Raw genomic sequence first — 20,573 nt, forward strand, 5'->3', positions numbered from 1 at the left:
TAAATTTGCAACTGGAGAAGCTAACTGCACTCACTATTGTCAGGGTCTTAAAAAACTAAACTGGCTTGAATTGCCTCATTACCTTACTTATATTCAACTATCTCTTGTCCATAGAATTTTGTACAGACTTGACAGCTGACCTTCCTTAAAAACTATCTTACAGCCCTATACCCCAGCCTGAAACCTCCATTCCACAAACAAACAGCAAGTAAATTTCTACAAACCTAACAAAATACCCAGGCACAGCCTCTACTTGTATACCATTGCAAAGTTATGGAACACCCTGCCTTGTAACATCACTGCCATAGAATCTTTTAATACCTATAAATTTGCATTAAAAATCACTATCTCAACATTCATGTCTGCCCATGCATTTAAATAATGACTTCCATTTAAATCTATCTCCTTGACTTTCACTCTCATTTCCCTGTTTTTCCCTACATCGCTGTCTTTCTAGCTTATTAACTTGGTTACCAATGTATCTTCTGCTTCCTATCCCTCCGTTCCTGCTTCCTGAACTGCTTTCTTTTACATCATCCTATCTCACTCACAAACACCTGCACCCTTTTTGGACTAATCTCTTCTCCTACTAAACCATCTCTCATATGTTTGCTAAATATCTACCACTACTACCTCCCCTCCTTATCTCACACAGTCCTTCCTTAATTAGCATCACAAATTATACTCTCTTTTCTATCTCCCAGTTTTTCTTCCATATTCTCCTAATCCTCCTTATTTCTATCACTAACCCACACAATCTTTGTCTTCCCTCTCTCTGCACCTCTGTCAGCTCTATTTCCTCATTAACCATAAAGTCCACTTACTGAAACTGATACCTTGTTCTTCTTTAGCATTGCATCCATAACTCCCACAGATCTTGCTATTCTTTCAATAATAAATCTTAATTTATTTTTTACTTCTTCATAAACGCTTTAACAGAGAAAAAACAAAAATAATTTCTACACAATTTCTATCAACATTAACACAAAATATATACAATATTTACATGAATGCTTTCACCATTTGAATAACATATCTACAAAGTTTCCATACAAATATAGTCCCTTGTAGTAGTAAGGTTCTTCCAAAGGTTATACTTTATAGTCTAAAATAAAATAATAATGAGATTTCCTGATTTCGATAGATTAAGCTAATATAATGTTAAAAATTTGTTCCCAAATCTTTAGATTGTTTGAATGTTTACTTTGGCTATTGATAACATATTTGTGAGCTAATATATGTTTTATCGCTAAGATCTTAAAGTTTTCTCAAGATTTTTGAGTTGGGTTCAACCAATTTGTAGCTATATAGAGCTTCATTAATAGGAAAATATTCATAAGTACAATCACCTGGGTTCTAGGTGTATTGTTTGGAGGAATGTGTAATATCATAAATTCCCAAGATAACGTTGAATTTTGATACCCCATCTTTTGTAGTTATAGTGTTAGGGAATTCCAAAGTTTATATATACATTTGCAGCTCCAAAACATATGTAGGAGGTCCGCAATTTCGTCTTTACAATATGGGCATTTGGGAGAATTCTTGAAGTTGAATTTATACAAGCTAAGGCATGTGTAGTATGCATTATTGTATATCATAAGTTGGGTAAAAGTTAACTTATGAAGGGAAATTGATTTTGCTGTTAATTTAATTGCATTTATGAATTTACTTTCTTCAACCAAAGATAATTTTTCTTTCCAATATTTTGATAAAAGAAGGTGATTATGAAATTTGATGTCTTTTATCAGTTTATAGATAGACGTTATATATTTGGTAGTTTGTAATAGAGCTTGCCATAGTAAGGAACATTTCGTTAAGTTCTCTTGATTAACAGACAAATCTGTAAAGTAACCACTAGCTAATTCTTTAATCTGCCTTAATATAACTAAATATGATTTGGGAAGATTCATTTCTTGTCTTAGGTCATGAGCAGAATAATTCAGATATGGGTATATATCTTGTAGAGTTGAGTTTATTATAAGTGGGAAGTTTTTTTAAGTCTATAAGTTGATTATTGATTCTTAGGTTAAGGTTTTTATGAAAGGGTTGTAGGAACATCATATATTGAAATAGATTTAATGATCTAAAGAGATTTTGTAATGATAATATATAAATTTGTATATGGTCCATTAAGGCATATGTTTTAATGATGTCTTTATTTAGGAAGGGTAAAGCTTTGGGATTCATGTTCAACTGCTCCACATGTTTATAACCAGTTTTATCCAATTTGGGGATCAATTAGTATTTCGTATGTCATAGTTAGCTATTCTTACAAGTCTATTAGCATTTATAATTAAATAGTAAGTTCCAAAATCAGGTAAATCCAATCCACCTTTATTTTTCGGGGTCACCAACTTATCATAAGATATCCTAGTTTTCTTTGGTTCCCATATAAATTTAGCAAGTTCGATGTGGATTTGTTTGAAAAATGTATTGGTAATTAACACTTGCACGGATCTAAAGATATATAACATTCTGGGCAACACATTCATTTTAATAATTGAAACCTTTGCTAATGTGGGCAATTTCAGGTTATTCCATCTCCTTAGGTCTAATAAAATTTGATCCCATTTTAGTTTAACATTATTGAGATAGAAGTCCTTATTGTCTGTGGAGAATGTGATACCTAAATATTTAATCTTTCCTTCAGATTTTATTTGCCCAATCAGAGGTAGAAGTGAAAAGGATTTTGGTGTTTTCAAAGGAAATATATTGGTTGTTTTTAGGTTTATTTTATAATTTGATATTCATTCAAATTCTTTGACCGCAGATAGTATTCTCTTGGTATCGGAGACAGGTGTTGTACAGTAAATATTTAGATCATCTGCAAAAGCTGACATCGAGATCTTGGTGCCGTAAATTACTGGGGCATTGTAATATACATTTTGTTTAATATGCAGAAATAAAGGTTCTAAATATAAATTAAATAATATAGGGGATAGAGGACAAACTTGACGGGTACCGTTCCTGATTTGAATTCTATTAGAAAACATTTTATTTATATATAAGGTTGTATAGGGGTTATTATATAATGTTTGTAATATTAGGATACATTCTTGAGGTATTTTAACGTAGGGTAAAATGTTAAATAAAAATTGTATGTTAACTCTATCAAAGGCCTTTTGTGCATCAATAATAAGGGCATATATATTTAAGTTCTTTTGATTGGCATAAGAGATTAAAGTATGAAGTGTTAAGGTATTGTCACTAGCTTGCCTAGAGGTTAAAAACACAGTTTGTTCATTAGAAATAATTAAATTCGTTATTTTCTTCAATCTGGTAGCTAAAATAGAGGTCAACATTTTTGTATCGATGTTTAAGAGTGATATATGTCTATAATTATCTGGGTTTTGGAGATCCGAATTTTCTTTAGATATAAGAATTGTTTTGGATGCGTTAAAATGTAAATCATTGATTTTGTTGTTAATGATATAGTTTAAAGTATATGATAATATTTTAATAGGCGTATTGCTGAAAGTTTTATAAAATTCTGCTGTAAGTCCATCTGGGCCCGGGGCTTTGTGTGATTTCAAAGTTTTGATTGTTGATGTTATTTCCTCCATAGAAATTGCTTGTACTAAATCTCTCTGAAGCTTTTCATTGATTTTTGGGAAGTTAATCTTTTGTAGGAAATCAGCATAATTTTCACTTGTAGGTAATTCAGTTTGATCTCCATAGATTTTGACATATATCAATTCAAAAAATGCTAATAATATCCTTAGATTTCGTATATATATTATTTTCGTAATATAATTCCGGAATTAGGTAGGGTGATTTGGATTGATTAATAATTCTTGATAAAGCCCTAGATGGAGTTTGTATATGATTAGCATAATTTGCCAATATTTTAGTTTCATAAAATGATAATCTATTATTTTGGATCAGAAATAGATCCTTCTGACATCTTAAAAGTCCTGTTTCTGTTTGTAAATTATGATTCTGCATTAGTTCTTGGTCTAGTGTTTTAATCTTAGACTCCAAAGTTTGTTCTTCCCTTAGTTTAATTTTTTTATAATAGGAGGCTTTTTGAAGGAAAATACCTCTTATCTGTGCTTTAGCAGTTACCCATTCAATATCAGGTGTATGTTGGTGATCGTCTATCTTAACTAGTACAGACTTGAGGATGTCTTGTATTTCCTGAATAATTTTTCTTTTGTTTAATAGATTTGGATTTAAAGGCCAATTGTAACCCTTCTGTGATAAAATATGTCCAGAATTGTTAATAAATCTTAATGTAATTTTAGAGTGGTCTGATAAGTACCGAGCATGTGTAAATACTTGTGGGTCAAGATTAACCAGTGTTTCAGAGTTTAGAAAAAAGTCTATTCTGGACCATATTTTATGACAGCTTGAATAAAATGTAAAATTGCTGGAATTAGGGGCCTTATTAGAATATATGAAGGGATCATATAAGTTGAAATCATACTTAAGTTCAGTTAATGTTAGCACCACTTGACTATTATATGTTCTATGTTGGCTTGATTTATCCAGATTCAGATTTTGATACGCATTCCAGTCCCCTCCTATGATTATATAATGGTTATTATATTGGTTTAATATAGGATAGAGTGTGGCAAAAAACACATGTTGATTATTACAGGGTGCATATATATTGAGAAGAATAATGGGTTTATCATATAGTGTTGTCGAGAGGATCACATAGCACCATCTTCCTTCTTTGTCCATTTTAAATTCTAAAATTTTATCTAGATATTGTTTTTTGATAATTATCGCAACCCCCGCATTATTGGTTTTCCCTTCAGAGGCTATAACTTCTCTTATCCATTTTTTCCTTTTTATTTCTATCCATTCATCATCGGTCATATGTGTTTCCTGAAGTAGTATGAAAGACGCCTTAGCTTGTAGAAATATATGAAGACATAGTTTTCTCTTTTTCAAGTTTTGAATTCCCTTGATATTCCATGAATCTATTTCCCACATTCCCAAAGTTTAGTTTTATGAAAAGCTATTAAAAATCTGGGAAGATATGATCAATTTGGTTGAGTTTTTAGTGTATACAAATGAAAGCATTCTAGAATTTCCGTCCCCTTCCAGTGCCGACCCACTAAACCTCTGGACCAGGAATTAAATAGGCCCCTAACACAGTTCAGCATTTCCTTGATTAATACCCTAAGCAAGTACATACCATCAAAGCTAGTGTATATGTGAAATGTATAATATAATGGACCTAGATAAACTATTACTAAATCTACAAAGCCTAACCTACTCATTCCCTAACAAACACTACTTATCAACTACATCTCTAATTATTATATCGACTTAAAATGAGTTAGACAAAAAACACAAGTAAAAGATATCTGGACTTTGCCATTAGTCACAAATAACATTTTCACACTGTTTGCTAAAGTAATACTTTAAGATATTGCTAAATACAAACTCCCACACTAATACAACAACTATCATCTTATAAAATATATCTATTTAACGTAGTCCTCCTTTGTATGTATAGCTACCCATTATATTATAAGCAATGTAAAACTTTGTTCTCCTTATATATTTGGTACCTAACGCATACTCATACTCATAATAGCTTATTAAATCCTGAAGAAAGCAGTGTAATTTTTAGGTTTTCGGACCTCGGTACCAGTATAACAGATATTCAGGTAGTTAATTTCTCAATGATTCAAATAAGATAATTATCTCTATCTTCCTTAATCATAATTTAACTGAAGGGATAGTAACAAGTTTAACATATTGGGTGTTTAAAATATTCCACATTTAACTCAAATGTGAAACAAAAGTTTTCAAATCAGAGCATTAGATCTAATATATCCATTTGATGTCCTATGTGATCTCACATCAATATCAATGATACTACCGTAATTGAATAATGTTTGAGGAAAAAAAAACCCTTATAGTCATTGTTACTTACATTAATTAATCATATAGCATTTAACTATAAAAATGCAGATATTTGTAAGGTATCATTTGTGAATTATCCTAAACTATGGTATACAAACAGATTTCCAAGCAACACATCATTTGAACATATAGTGAAATCATATGTACCTTCATTTTGCTAAGGTGTTTACTAAGTGACTTGTAGACAAATAACATTAACTATAATTATATAGGATTGTATTTTGTTATAAATATATTATCTGTGTAGAAATTAAAAGATTATCACTGAGTACTTCCCAAGCAAATATTATGGACATCATTTATTTTTTATATCCAGTTGTTGCATTCAAAGTATAGAATGGCATCAGAACTCAGCTTTGGTAAGCTTAACACATTTACAGGAGAGTATTGGATGTATTAACATTCCTACAAGATATAAATTAAATGTTTGTGACAGTGTATAGATTTGTTTTTACTTTATATTGTCTTTGCAGGTATTCCATCGGGTTTGTGAGTCAATTTGTGGATTGCTGGCTTTGCGAAGGGGGACTCATCACACGAACGGACTTCCGGATGTGCCACAGTGAAACTCAGCCCCTGGAAGTAAAGAGAAGTCACTTTGACTATCCTCGAGATCAAGATGGATGAAACAAGGGTTATAAATTTTCGGAAGGGCTTCTAACAAACCACGAAGCCCAAATTTGGATCATAGCTGACCAAAAAATGGCCTAACTCGCACAGGACACCAGATAATGGATAATTTAGACCACGCATAACAGTAGAATGTAAATCCAACTTCATATGATGTGCTAGTTGCATCGGAAGTTAAGACAAGCTCTTAGAAGCAGGTAAGGTTTTAAACACTTTCATAAAGGTAGACATAGCTTCTTTTTTGTTGGTAACTACATATTTCGATCCCTCGACAGAAAATGATAGTGCATTAGGGTATTTCTTCTGAAATTTTATCTATTTATCAATTAAAAACTTGCAATAAGGAGATAGTGATTGTCTGGCTTGTCTGATTTGTATGGACAAGTCTTGAGCCAGAGAAATTCTGTTATTATTCCAGATAATTGAGCTTCCATTTTTCTTTGCAGTTAATATTATTTTATTGACATCTTGGAAATTTAGAATTTTTGCGTAAACAGGTCTTGGTACATTAGAAGTAAAGGATTCTCTCAGGGCTCTATGGGTTCTTTCTATTATTATTTGTTTTGCAACTTCGGTGTCACCAAATAGATTTGTAAGAATTTGTATAATAGCTGGAATTAGCTCATTGTATTGTATATTTTCTGGTATTCCCCTGATGATAATATTATTTCTTCTGGATCTTGCTTCCAAATCAGTTATTTTAGCTTGCATAGATTGGATATCTGTTTCATGTGAATCTGTTTTCTTAGCAAGCAAAGCTATTTTGTCTTCATTTTCTGAGATTTTTGCTTCGAATTTATCCATTCTTTCCAGTATTTGACTGCAGGAAGCTCCAAAGGTTTGAACTTGGTTAGCCAAGTCTTTTATAGCTTCTTGTATAGGAAATAATGCTGTTTTAATGTCTTCCATGTTTGCCAGTTGTTCCGGTTTAGTTTTATTCCCTGTCTTTAAAGGCTCTTGTTGTTTTACAATCTTTTGTCTTTTCGAGGTTAAGTCTTTCTCAGGCGATGACAATTCAGAAAGTTTAGTTTTTGTAGTTGTTATATCCATATTTTTGTCTTCTTTCGACATAATACAGCAGTGTAAGATTATGTTATTTTCAATATAACTGAGCAGGAATTTCTGAGCACACAGTTCCTTTGTTTGAGACTCACTTCAGCTTCAGGTAATCAGTTGTAATCCTGAAATATTTGATATTTTTTCAGTTTTATTCACTTCTTCTCCGATTCTAGATCAAGGATAGAGTTGTTTTTTTCTAATAATTGTTGCCAAACAAGCTGTGATATAATCTCTGGGTCAAGTTTTCTTCTGAGTATTTGAAGAGATGTAGGCTAGCAGTGTTTACAGAACGGCAGCCATCTTTGAATCCCCAGATCTTGCAATTCTAACCAGCTATATTGTACCTTAAACTATAATTCTCAACTATATGATAATCTGTACTAGGCCAACAAATAGATTTATTTATTTATTTTACATTTGTTGACCGGGCTTGTCTAACTGGATATATGTCCATTTTCAGTAGAGGCCCGAGGAGAAAAGCTCCACTACAGCATTATTGTAAAATTGAAAACAAAAATAGCATGTAAGAATAAATATTTTTTTTAAAAAAATATTTTACATAGAGACCAATAAAAGTGAATATAACATTACATAAGAGAATACAAAAATGACCTGTTTATAACAGGATTAATATGTGAAAAGGCAATATTAGAGAGTAAAACACAACTTAATATAAAAAGACAAGACAGGGTGATTTTTTTTTCCCATTCTTTCAAGGGATGCATATTTTGTGCATGTGAAGATGGTGGAATGAGGAGGAAAAAAATAGTCAGGATTAGTACAGGGGCAAAGCCATTGTAAAGATAGGTAGATTCTTAGTTGCTTTTTGAAAAGTGGTGTGGATTCCGGGGATGTTAGTTTGGTAGGAAGCTTGTTCCAAGAATTACCAATGGAATTACTGAAAAAGTCTCCAGATTTGTTGTTAGATTTAAGGGTGGCTAGTAGTGACTTATTAGCTGAGCGTAGGGTTGTTAGAATTTTATAAGGGCTAATAAGGGTAGAGAGTATGGGTGTATTTGTAGGATGATACAGGATCTTATAGGTAATAGTTAGTTGTTGGAGAAGAAGTTGGTTTTGCAGTTCCAGCCATCCTAATTCTTTTCAGATTTTGGCAATGGTGTATATGTTTTACTTAACTTCCGTATTCAAAGAGAGAAAATAATGTTTGTTTACTCAGCAGTGTATTGGCCTAGATAACAAAAAAGTAAGTTTTGCTCAACTTGCTATCTATAAATGTCTGTAACTGTTATAATGAAAATGTAATGTTTTCTAAAATTGTATAATCTCTACTGTTTATTATTGTTTTGATGGAGCTTTTCTCCTGTGCCACCACTGAAAATGGGTTCATGACCTAGACAGACTTTCCCAGTCACCAAATGTCAATAAATAAACAAATATAAATTGATTACTGTTAAATGATTATCAATAAGTAAAACTGAATGCACCCAACAGCAGCACGTTGCAATATACTACTGCACCAATTATTTATTTTACTTTGCTCACAGTCAGGCATCAGATGTATGTACAGAAAATTGTTGTCCTTGGGATATGAAGAGGTATATTGTGTGTAAAGGCATGAAACATTACATTGATTGATCACTGCTAAAGAATTTCAAGTCTGAATTAGTGCTTTTGTTATCTCTATGAAAGCACCAAGTTGGAATGTTTTACCATGTCTCTATTTCAACATGATTCTTTTACTTTGATCAGTGAGACATCAGGCATGTACACAGACAGAAAGTGACTATTTTTGGGTTTAGGGAGGAGATATGTGTAAGACTAGGGCTATTATGTTTACTTGATACTCATACATGTAGGTTTGTTTGGGAAGCATAGTACACCTGTGTGAGTATAACTAATTGAATACATTACTCTGACTACATGTCTTTTACTGTTATCACAGTTAAATGTCAGGCATGTGCCCCATCCAAAACAACTATATTGAAGGGATTAGTATTTGAGTGAGTGTGACTAACCACTCCTGTCACTTAATCACAGTTAATCATTCAGTGGTCTGGTTTGACAGGGCAGTGTGAATGTGTACTTATGCTAATATGTGTGAAAAAATAATCACAGCTTTTCTTGCAGATGACTTATATTTGTATTACTTAACAAGGAACATGGAGACTTCACGATCTCTGGCTATGAAAGGACCTGAATCTAGTCATTGTGGCATTTTAAAAACATTAAAAGGGAAGCCGCTCTTTTGGCTTTTACTGTTTTATGTGATTACATTAATTTCAAAGCATCCATCTCTGAAAGTGTCTTTAGATTAAGTTCATAACAAACATACCATTTTCCTATTTTTCTCATGAGGGTAAACGTGACGCATAAAATGATGAATATTTTGTGCTATAAATTAAGAATTAAAACCACAATGGATTTGCTGCTGACAGTGATGTTTTTTAAGTGTTAAAAATGATCATATAGAGATATACATTACCTGAAGTAATGAGAAGGTGTCATCATTAAATGCAGTTTTGGGTATTAAGTAGTACTTCTATGGTATCACATTGGGTTGAAATGGCTAGGCTTAAAATGATTTCTGGTTCAGTAGCTTAGTAATCTTCTATGATCCTATGATCCTATGAACACAAACCCACTCCATTAACTCTGCATCTAAAACATAACCTAAGTAGAGTTTATAACTGAAATTCCATATTTCTGGCAAATGCTTTACCAGTAAATACCCAACTTTTTTTTCAGACATATAAACATTTATTGATAGGTGTCTCAAAAAATGGGTCTGTATCACCAGTGAAATGTGTCAGGCTGCAAAGCTCCATAATACTCAGTAGTTATTAAGGTTTGTTATACAGCCTGACAGGGAGTAGAATGATGCACATGTTAAGCATAAATCTGTATTGAACTGCCATGATATATGAAGTGAAAGTAAAGCCATATATGTCTTCAGGAAAATGGGAACCTTTTCCCCCTAGAAACATACAACAACAAAAAATCTGTGTGTGTGTGTGCATGGGGAGGTGGGTAATTTGATATGTGTAATCTCTGAACTGAGCTGCATTTAAACTCTTTAATTGTGGAACAGCTGACATTTTGGTACGAGAGCAACGCAGTATAATTGTCTGTAAACTTTCTTATGAATTCTTAATTAAACAAACACTGATATATGACATATTATATGCAAATGCCAAGTACATGGTTTTACAGGCATTTGACAATGATGGCCTAACATGTTGCATGACAGACAGCTCCCTTCTGGGTGAGTATATACCTTATGTTTAGGAGTAAAAATGCATATATTTTCCATAATATATCTGTACTATGTTTTCTTTGCATCAGAAGGAAATTCAAATAATATGGTGGGATTAAGTTCAGCACTGACTGCTTTTAAATTAAATTGTAATAACACAAAGATGTATTCAGAATAATTAATCATTCAGCAGTTGAGCTGTTTATATGGGTCTATATTAAATCATCGAACGCTTAGAAAAGCGAACGATTTGGTGTCTACTTTTCTGAAGTACAGGCTTACACAGAAGGTCTTTGGTTAACGAAGTTTGCAGATGACTGCAAACTATGAGCCATAATTGAAACTCATAACGATGTGGACACCCTACAAAAGGGCCTCACTGACACAGATGCCTGGTGTCAAAGCCATGGCCTCAAGCTCAATGCCAAAAAGTGCATTGTCATTCCTTTGGTAAAAGCTCTGTACCCATGAGCTACCACAAAGATGGCAGTCTACTTAACACCGAAAGTATGATAAGAGACCTTGGGACACAGGTGGACAGTAGTCTCTCCTTTGATAATCATATCACCACAGTAGTCAGGAAATCCTTCTATGTGGCACACCTCATCACAAAAGGTTTCTCATTCAGGAAACAAGAGGTCATTGTTCCCCTCTACTCGTCACTCATTAGACCCATTATAGAGTACAACGCCCCTTTTGGTATGTACCTCACAAGATATCTACAACAACTGGAAAGGCTGCAGAAATACCTCACATAGAGGATTACTGGCCTCAAATAGATGCCCTCTGCAGACCTTCTCTAAAAACTCCAGCTTTACTCCATCGCATTTCGCCTACTCAGAGGTGATCTCTACCTAACATACAAAGCTATGTCAGACCCAGAGCTGTTGGACATGCTCCACTTAAAGAAATCCCAATCCCTCCAAGCTACACACTCTAGGGACCTAAACCTTGTCACCACAATAAACAGAACATGCTGGAGGTCTAGATTCATGTCCCAGAGACTTCCCATACTCTGGAACAAACTACCTATCTATATCAAACAAAGCTCCTCATTAGCACTCTTCAAAAAAAATGTTGATGATTGGATAGGAAATAGGAAATTCACCCCGGGGATCACCTCTGTGGCTCTGCTCAACAGGGACACAGGAAAATAATTTCCTTGGGTGGCAAAAGCCAGGGTACCTTTTTGGCTAGGCTTGTATAGGCCCTAGGGCCAATAGCCCAGTACCTGCCTAAGAACATATGAACCTATGATGATTTATCAACCCCATGTAAGTGAAAGCTTACAAACTCGAATGCTTAGAACAGCATTTTTTTTCCAAGGGAAAAAAATTGCTGTTCTAAAAAAAAAAAAACACTTAAAACATAACATAAAGTGGGGGACTTTGCCCCCCACACACACCCCCTACTTAAATATACCAGCTCTGAGATTGCACTACAGTTTCAAAAACAGCAAAGTAACAGTCGCGACCAAGCAATTTCTTTCCCAGGGAAAAAATTTGCTTATATGCCGCTTCGTCATTTTGCCTTTTCGTCTTTTCAAGTTTGACCAAGATGCATTCAAAAGAATGCGTCGTCAGTCATCTAATAGGAACCTGTTTATACAACATACATTTCAGATGAGATAAGGACTAGGTCTTAAAACAAATGTACAGGGGAAAAGTGAGACTTTAACTTGTGGAGAATGTGGCTACCCAACTGAAGCTTGTTTTCCTCAGATTGTGTGGTAAGATCCCAACTATTCCCACAACAAGCAATATATATAATTACTGACCATGGGATGAGTGAAGGCCATTCTAACACCAAACAGGATAGGTTAATTCAAATATCAAAAGGGACATTGGCTAGGCTTAAAATGGACTGAAAGAGCAGCTTGCCTAGTACTTACCTAAGGAGATGGCAATAAGAGAGGAGAAGGATTATAGGTCACATAATTTGAGGGCACACGTGTGGGATAAATCATTTAGGACTAGTAGTACAGGTGATAGTACTGAGGTAAATTTTCCATTACCTAGCTATACATCCAAGTTACACTTGAGTAATAATAAAATATATTACAAAATAACTTTAGAACTAGTAAGACTGTCTAGATTGTCTAGTGAGATAACTAAACTTAATTTGTATAAATCACAAGACTTTAAGACAGCACTGGAAGCAAAGGTAAGATAAGGAGGGAAAAAAACATGAATTCAAAAGAGATAAGTGACAGACAGCAGTGAGTTGATAAAAGGCTTATAAATAAGTTGGCAGTGTGTCAGAGATGAGACTATGAGGAAAAGACTGGTAAGTAAAGAAAGGAATGTGTATACAAAAGAAGAAAACATATGCGTATAACATTAGTAAGCAAATGAATATGTGTATACAAGAGAAGAAAAAGCATGTGTATAAAATTAGTAGAGAGTGAGATTTGCAGATTACAAATGAGAATTTGAAGAGGATATGTAATTTGGTAGCAAAGCTAGTAAGATTTTCAATAGTGGAAAAGAAGACAGCAGTAAAATAAAGGAGAGGGACTGTAGGCAAGAAAAATGAAAATAATTATAACTAGAGAAAGTGAAGGGAGAAGATATGTGCTAGAATGTAGAATGAGAGGTAAAACTGTTGTCAGCAGATGAAGGTGAGGTGAAACAGAAAAAATAACTATAGGTTAGGACTAGCCCAGTGTGGAGCATGAACAGAGGCAGGAATGTTTTTAAAGATGTTTTGAACATGTGGAGGTAGGACAATGAACTGATTGTAATAGGGAGTGAGAGCCAGGTTTTTGCCACCACATTAGAGTACAGGGAGCGACCTGAAGTTTTTTTGTTTTAGGTTTGTGTATGATAAGGAGTTGCTTATCATTTTATATTAAGAGACACTGTAGGGTGTAATTTTGGAGAATTGTACTGAGAACTGGGCGGGCTGAAGGATTGTTTATTATTTTTTGTGCTGTGTTTAATTGGGTGTATGTAAGCTTGTGCACTGCAGTGGTGGCTTGATTGGGTTTGTTTTCAGTGAAGCATGAAATCTTTTTATAACATTGCTCAAGTTTAGTTTTTAAAGAGGTTTGAAGATTGGTAAGGATAGGTGCTCCATACGGAAGTGATGGTATTAGGTAAGTATTTGCTAGGGTTACTTTAGTATTAATGTTAATTTGTGAGGAAGCTTTTGTATCAATTTCTAAATTTTAATGGTTTTCTATAAATTTCATTTATAATATATAGGTCAACTTTTATGTTGCCATCTATGGTCATCCAAATAATTTAGTATGAGATGTTACTTCAGTGTCAGTGTTGTTTGTTAAGGTGATTGTGAGTTTATTGTTGTCAAGACTATGAGAGCTGGAGAAAAAACAGGAGTAGTTTATTTTTCTAGGGTTGAACAGTAATTGAGTATGTTGGAGTCAGATTTCAATGGAGTTAAAGGTTACTTGTGTTATCTGTTGAAGATTACTTGGGTTATCTGAGGAGCAAATGAGAGTGGAGTCATCTGCGTATTGTATGAGACAGGTCTGTTGATAAAAAGTATAGAGATTGTTGGTAAATATATTAAATGGCAAGTGAATGAGGATAACACCTTGGAGTACACATGCGGTAACTGGTAGGAAAGGGGATAGGGTGCAGAGCCATTTAGTAGATTGCCTACTGTCAGACATTGTTTGTGAACTAGGTGAGAGTAGGGTATGAGAGGCCAAGGAAAGACATTTAATGTAGGAGTTTGCTGTGCGACACAGTGTTAAAGGCTTTAAGTAGGTCTAGGAATTAAGAGAATACACATTAACCATTCTTCCCAGATTTGTTGATGATGCCTAGGAAGGATATGAGGGCAGTGGTAGCACCATGCCCTCGGTAGAAACCATGTTGTGTAGGTATCAAGAGTTGTTGAAGGAGGTATTAAAGATGTTGCTTGTGGATGCCTTTTATCTCATTATTTTTGAGAGAGCGATAGGGTAGCAATAGGTCTAAATTTAGTTAGCTCTGTTGAGGCTGTCCTTTTATGCATTGTGGTTATATGTGTCTTGGTCCAGAGGGAAGGAACATAGCATTCTTGTATTGACTTATTTATACGGACTGATACTGGGTATGCTATAGCACTTGCTACTATATTGAGAAATTCAGGTGGGAGGTTATCAGAGATTGTGAAGTAATTGTTTTTATATATGAAATAAGGACAATTTTTAATCTGAAAGATAGTTCATGATGTTAGGGTTGCTTTTGGTAAGGGCAGTTATGTTGCATATTAAGTAAATAATAGAATGGCTAGTACTTTCAAGCGGGAAGAGGTTAGGTGAAGGATTTAGATTTTGTTTTTTGTCTCTGCAGATTATTGTAATGTTTTATGTCACTGTTTTCCTGTTTTTTTTCTAAACTTTCAAATCTCAGTAAACTCCTAAAGAAGTTCTGTTTTTTTTTTTTATTCACAGCCTTTTCCAAGCCTTATCTGTATTGTGAATAGATTTCTAGTATTGTGAGATAGTTAGTGAGCATGGATGGTTTTAAGTGTCTTTATTCTAAGGGAGTGCTAAGTTATGTAGAATATTTAAGAATATTATACTATAATGAAAGTGAGGACTGCTTCCTCCAGGGGACAATTTTTACAGTTTACCATTTGATGGACTTTAGTGCTCCTGACTGTGATGTAATGCTGATGTGAAGATTTCTGGGTTAAAATGCATACGATTTTGGGTCCAGTTGGAGTTGGGCTGTGTAACATCCATCCAGGTATCCACTCACAACCCTTTTCATATTTTTTGCATATGGGGTCAGGGTGACAATCATCTTGAACTAAGGTTCACACTATTGGGTGGCTAGCTCTGCCTGGGTGATTAATCTATGAGTGTAGCAGGAAGACAGTAGCTAAAGGAATCTTCAAGATTTCCTTTGTTGGTGTGCTATTGAGGTTCAGAGACCATTATCATGTCTATATTGGTGCTCATGACAAAAGTCAGAGCTGAGTGGCCTAGTGGGCTAATAAACTATGCTGTAGTTCAGAGGGTCCTGTGTTTGAGACTTGGTAGGGGTAATTATTTAGTGGGAGGTTGGCATAATGGGTAAGGTGTTTATCTTGCAGACACAAGGTGCAGGGTTTGATCCTTACAGGGATTAAGTGAGTAGGCTTAAAATGGCCCAGAAGGGCAGTTAGTCTAGTACTAGTCTATGGACCTAAGTTGCATTATATTCTGTGGGAGTGGTGTTTAGCTGTGTAAGGCCATATACCCACATACCATAATATAATTCCCTGAAAGTTTTATTAATGTCACTCATAGGTGTGCTTAGCACCTGACTGCCCTTCGGATAATTCTCTGAAATTCCATAAATAGCTCTAATATGAAAGTAAAACCGAGTGCAGGGTTTACAGGCTTTTAAGAATGAGTGCCTTGAGCTATATCTCAAAGAATTATCACATCAAATATCATCATTTGTGTGCAGGTTGGAGCATGGCTTCAGTGACTGACAGGCTTGATTGACAGTCCTAGACTACAACTATGCACTCTACACAATTCCTCCAGCATATGTACTTTAACACTGCAAGAGTCAATAAGCATATGTAATTTAAAAAAATGGAATGGATCTTAATAGATCAGAAGCTTCATGGTTAAAGAAAACAGGAGGTTCAGGTGATTAGCATCCCCTCCCATGTTATTGGCTGTAGGAGCGATGATAAATATTAGTTATTTACATAAACAATCATCTGTTGTTACACTTGAAAAAATGACTAAAAGTCAGTCATGTCTATGTTTACTTCATATAGACCTGGTGTTATCAAGTTTGAGTTGAATCAATGAAGTATTGCAGGAATGATATCTAAGCTACTGTACTTCAGTCTTAGATTACAGATTTCAACCCTCCATGTCCAAAATGTAGAATGCTTGCTAACAACTTCAACTATGAAACTCACAATATGCTTATTAATTGCTCCTTTATGCTCAAACTGAGTTATCAAACTGAGTTATATTAACAAATTAATTATTCACTATATTTACCATGGAAATTAGTTTAAAAAAATTCCCAAAATGAATGTTGTGCGTCAAACCCATACAGCATAGAACAGCACGGGAGATAGAAATTTTAAGAATGTAAAACGTTAAATGATCATTATAATGAGGTACTGGTAAAAAGTGTGCTCACCAGTATTGTTTTTTTATTTTATCAATGACATTATCAGTAGTCAGGGATACACACTATTGTCAATCAACTATGTATACAAGAGATTGGCAGTGCAGGCGAGGTATTTTCTACTACGCATCTGATGTGTGCTTCTGTGAGATTATATCCATGATGAATTGGTATTTGCTTTATCAATAAATGCATGATGAATTATATTAGGTTAACTTTGGGGTGGCTTTTAGATGTCTGCTCAGAAAGAAGAATTCATAACTTGTCCATAATATATCTGTATTAACTTGACACTCCATCTATATTAATTATATTCATTCATGCATGAAAAAAGATGCTTTATTTTGCATTTAAAACATAAGACTAAAACTTAACTGTACGGGGGGGGGTAGTACTGGCATTAAATTTAGCACTAAGTTTATTTTGCACTTGAATACTTTAATGTAACTCCTTCACAGTTTTATGTTCCAAGCAGATGTGAAGTATGGGATTTTATACTTAGATCCTGAACGTATTGTTTATAGGCATCTGAAAATACGATCTTGTTAATATTCATTATACTGAGTTAGCATTAACAGTGGGTCCCTGACAACTGATAATTGAGTACGAAATACAGTACATATCTAGAATATCCCCAGGATTCAGAAATATTATTGTCAGCAATGCTAACGGGAAACATACTTCCCAGTAGTATGATGGTGATAATCTGTGAATCAAAGACATGATAAACTTGCACTAACTAGCAGCTCGTTAGAGGCTCATGATCGTTTCTCTCGTGTAAACAATGTACTGATAGTCATAAAGATGCTAGTGATCTTCGACTAGCCCATGCAAAGAAGTTGCACAATCACCTTCCAGCATACACACACACACACACACACACACACACACACACACACACACACACACACACACACACACACACACACACACACACAAAGCTTTATAGTATATAATGTGTGGAACTAACAGCAACAATCCTTCTTTTGATTGGGTGCACAGAATCGCAAGATGGTGTACATTTATTCTACTTTGTGTCTCAAATAGAACAGTAGAGTGATTCTCTACCACTCTATTTAGATGCTGATTTTATTTCTGGGGACAGCACATGGCTAATTAGTTGCATCCCTAGACTGCTGCATTTTCATGTAGCTTTGTCAGTGAGACTGCTGTCCACACTACAGGCCATTTCTTTTTTTACCACTGTGGTGGTACAGTATTCTATAACTTACTGAAATATAACATACTGGAAACTCTTGCAGAGTACTAGTTAATGCAGTATGTTATGCCTTCATGAATCTCAAGTTATGTCTTTATTTAGTTACCATTACATCATAAGTAAAAACGGTGTATTAAAAATCATTTTCACTGGAAACATGCCATGAACAAAATCCCTTGTACTGAAGATACTTTGATGGGTGTTAAAATTAAGCAATACATTTCACTCAAAGCATAAGGCAAAATAAAAATCCAATGTGTTATACTATACAAGTTATACTAGAGTGTTGAAGCATAAAAGGGAGCATGACATTTTATTTTCTACATAGGAAAATGTAGGGTTTTATAGGCATTTGATTGTGTCAATCTGGCATATTGGATTATATTCTGCTTTCATAAGGGATGGATTAATAACTTCTCTTCAAGACTGATAATATTGTATATAGTGAACGTATGTCTGTATTTAGTTATAAAATCACTGGGCTAATGCTTGCTGCACACAGAAAACAGACTGATATGTACTGGGACACATTACTTGAAGATAAGGGTCTGTACATGTCTTTATATCTGAAATTATTACGAAAATGTATTCCATAGTTAAATATTATGACTAAGCAGTTTTGCTATGGAGTGAGAGGAGTATGGGTAGCTGGATACAGGAGATGCCTACCATTATGAAGCAGGGTGAGGTCATTACCAACATCATACAAAGGTAGGTTAGGGACAAGAAAGGGGGACATGGAGGCATTTTGGCTTAGTTTGTTCAGGAAAGATGAAGATGGAAGGGATGGAAATAGAGTGGAAATCTGCATAAATAATGGAGTTAACGTTGAATCAGAAAGTAGGTGGAACAATACCTCAAAGACGGAGTAAGGAAGCAGGCAGATTAAGTGCCTGGAGGTTAATAAAGAGAAGATGATGCTAATGAACTGAAAGTGGTTATCAGTCCTGAGGCACACAAAAGAAGAATGAGCCTAGTGCAGGCAATAATAGAGTAGTAAGGAAAGCTAAACTTATTTGTTTGCTTGTTTTATTTATCTGTCTATTATTTTGATAGCCGGGTGGTTGAGCTGGTCATAAGACCTTTTCAGTCACAACCTGGGAGAAAAAAAATAAAACATGTATAAGAGTAACATAGTAATTGTTGAATAAATGTAACTGATATGTGCTAATAATGTATTAGTTGACCTAAGTGTTGACCCATTTGTTTGGGTTTGGGAATTTATGTGTACAGACCAAAATATTGCCATGTGTCTATTGTAAGAAAGTCCTTCTATATTGCACATCTTATAAACAAAGAGATTGTGTCTAGATCTAGGGCTCTAGATCTAGGGATGTCAATGTCCCCCTTTACTCAGACCTCATTAGGCCACTTATTGAAAATAATGCCCCCTTTGGCATGTATCTGTCCAGCCACTTGCAACAGCTGAAAAACCTATGAAGATATCGTACTAAAGGATAGAAAGGCCTGCTAAATGGACTGACTCAAAGCCCTATCACTATACTCGGTATCCTACACATTGATAAGAAGCAACCAGTATCTGGCATGCAAGGTGTTCTCTGGCCTTTTACTGGTGGATTTACTGCACATCAGCAAGTCAAATGGCATCAGAAATACTCAGTCAATGGACCTAAATCTCTTCTGTAGCACAAGCAGAATGGTTTTGAGGGACAGATATACCATTCAGGTGATACTGCTGATGTGGAACATACTCCTAATCTACCTAAAACAAAGATCATCCCTATCCATTTTCAAGCACAGCTTAGCTCTATGGATGGAAAACAGAAAATTTACCCCAGTACTGCACCCTGTACTGCTAATGGACAAAGACAGCTCCTAAATACTTCAACCCATGCGTAGATCTATGCAAATTATCTATGGTATGATCCCATTTATTCTCATTAGGGGTAACATATAATTATTGACCATGTGATAGGTAAGGCTAGTCTATAACTAAACGGGATAAGTTATTTTGAGCACAAAAAGAGAAACTGGCTAAGTTTACAATTGTAAATTGGCTAGGCTTACAATTGCCTGCAAGGGTAGCTTTCAAAGTACTTACTTATGAACCTATATGAGTAGCACGTTTTGGTACAAGTATATCCAGTTTAGAAATGACAACTCTGGAATTTTCAGTGTAGTAAAAGAGTAGGAAGGGTCTCCTTTTGCAAGTTGAAAACAGAGAGCATCTATGTTAATTTAACCATTGTCATGAAAGCAAGAACACTATAATATCATTTGAAAGTAAACCTTTAAAGATATTTAGAATTTCAATAATGACTGGAGGCTTTTTTGAGATTGTTATTTCATATATTACAGTTTTGAGAGGAGATCTCATTAAGATGACATTCCATTTTGGGGTATTCCTCATGTGTAATTTCCCTTTTGGGTAATTTGTACCTCAAAGGAGGGCAGCAACCTTAGTTTAAGAATTTGCATAGGAGTGAGCCAAGGAGTTGCCTGGTTGTGA

This window comes from Protopterus annectens, chromosome 4.part1 (genome assembly GCF_019279795.1).
Source record: "Protopterus annectens isolate FY-2018-M chromosome 4.part1, PAN1.0, whole genome shotgun sequence".
Lineage (NCBI taxonomy): Eukaryota > Metazoa > Chordata > Ceratodontiformes > Protopteridae > Protopterus > Protopterus annectens.